We start from the raw sequence: 2,475 nt of genomic DNA, 5'->3' as shown, positions 1-2,475 counted from the left end.
ATGTTAAACATTTATGGGGCTTAAAAATATTTATGAATGTGTAAAAGTTATTAAAGTTAAACGTGTTTTAGGTTACCTTGTGATCAGGTATAGTAGGAACACAAAACCAGGAAATTTTATAAAAGAAAAAAAAAGACAAAGAGAAAATACCTATGAATAGATTTGTAAAGTTTAATAATCTTGGGGCATGTGCTTGTGTCTATTTTGTATATAATTTAAAATACATAATCCTATAAAATGCAGTCTTAATATACATAGGTACATTTTTAGAGTCATGATAAGTTATAATGTTAAAACGCCAAGAAAATTTCATTATAACTCTTTATTCCTAGTTGCTCAAAAATATAATGAAAAATTTTCTTTTTCAATAAAAAAACTTTCACAGTTTTGTTCTTTATGGAAAAAATTATCATTTGGAGAATATTAGACTGCTTTCTCTGGGTATTCGTTTTGGAGGAAGAGAATTTTTATTTGCTCTATAATATTTTTCAAGCCTTACGTTAGTTCATAAGAAAAATGTTTAATAAACTTAGATAAAATTGCTCATACAAGTAGGATACAAAAAGAGAAGCCATGGAATATTTCAAGTTAACCTAAAAGTTTTTTCTGTATCATTATTAAGTCCATTTTTCTAGAAGCATCTACAGTGCTTAAAAGGAAAAATGCCCTTCTCACAACATTAATAGCACACCTAACACAAATCAAACAAGGTCATCTTTTTTTTCTAAGTTTTTCAAGGAAATCAAAGACCCCAAAATTTATTACTCCAAAATAAGAAGGTTTTAAATTCTTAGTTTTCTCTTTGCATCTGGGATTTGTAAGAATAAAATGACACTTAAAAAAGTATTAATATATCCCAGAAGAAGGGCAAGAGGTGAATAGGCCACACCAAGCATGTTGAGGAGAAGTTGTGATCCATCTTCCTTCTTCTCTCAGCATCCAGGCCCTTGTTGTCACTTTATAGCCAACCAAGACCCTAACAAATGAAAGCCTCACAGATCTGCTTTCCCTGTGGGAGAGTTGGATGCTTTCTTGGGGCAGCTGAACTTCTTTATGCACATTCTTATAATTTTACCACCTTAAATTCTTTCTAGGCTGTTTGATCATTGTTGAATACTGTAGACAATTTCCATACACATTTAGGACTGTGACGATCACTTAGTTTATGCAGGAAATGAAGATTTTGATCCTGATCCCATTACTGAGGGTGGAAGGTGGAGGGAAGGCCCATAGACTCATGCTACAATTTTATGCTTTGCTTTGGTGCCATAGCTGTGACTTTTCCATTTTAATTATTGTGAAAATGAGTAATACGTATGTGCAAGGTAGGATTTTTTTTTAAATTAAAAATTTCACTGTATAAAAGATCACCATATCATTTAGTTTATCAAATAGAGTTGTAAAAATTTGTGTATGTAAAATTCACCCCTTTCTTCTACTAAACTTTGCATTTTATATTTAGTATAGCCATTGTTGATTGTAGTTAATGACTGTCAAGATGTCGAGGGTTTTTATTCTCAGTGTTAACTGTGGTTCCACCATCTAGGAAAGTAGAAAACAAAGTGGAGAAGTATAAAATAAGGGTTGGGACTAATTCAGTTGTTTAAATGGAAAATATATGTAAGAGCTCCCTTTATGAAAATATTAAGTGGATATTTTTTTTGTAAACCAAGATGTCCCAGGCATACCCCTCTTTGAAGCCCAGGTTTGAGAGTCGCAGGGAAAAGGGGAAAGACTAGAACAACCAAGTCCCTGCTTAGTTCTGACTATCAAATTAGGTTTTGGAAGTCACAGTGAGACAGTCATCTTGAGAGTCAGTCTTTGTAGAAAGAGAAAAGGGACTTCCGTTGTCCCAAAGCTCCTTTCACGTGATGCACAGACAAGAAGCAAGTGCTGAGATGGGACCAAAGATGGGGAAACCCCACTGGACCCCAACCGTCTGAGAACAGACCACAAGTCCCACTAGCGGAGGGCTTCAGTGGGTGGCACTGCAGAGTGGTCACCAGGGGAAGAGGCATCTCCGAGGGGGCAACAGGGCAGTGAGGCCCCAGAGGACAGGTCAGGGTCTAATCTTTGAACTGCATATGTTGCAAAAATAATATGAAGAACTCCCCTATATCCTTAACTGAGATATACCAATTTACTTCTTAAGCTTTAGCATTCTCTCTCTTTATATATGCACAGATATTATTAATTCTTGAACCGTTTGAAAGTAGGTTGCATAAATCATGCCCTTTCCCCCCTTAGTCTTTCTGTGTGTATTTTCTAAGAACAAGGATCTTCTCTTACATGATCACATCAAGTTCATGACGTTAACATTGACACATGACTTCTATGTAATCTTCAGTGCCTCTTCAAACTTTACCGATTCTCCTAATGTTATTTTATTTATTTATTTTTTTTGAGACAGAGTCTCACTGTGTTGCCCAGGCTAGAGTACCGTGGCGTCATCCTAGCTCACAGCAACCTCAGACT

This window comes from Propithecus coquereli, unplaced genomic scaffold (genome assembly GCF_000956105.1).
Source record: "Propithecus coquereli isolate 6110/MARCELLA unplaced genomic scaffold, Pcoq_1.0 Scaffold67, whole genome shotgun sequence".
In the NCBI taxonomy this organism is placed as follows: Eukaryota; Metazoa; Chordata; class Mammalia; order Primates; family Indriidae; genus Propithecus; species Propithecus coquereli.
Note: the sequence above shows the minus strand (reverse complement) of the source record.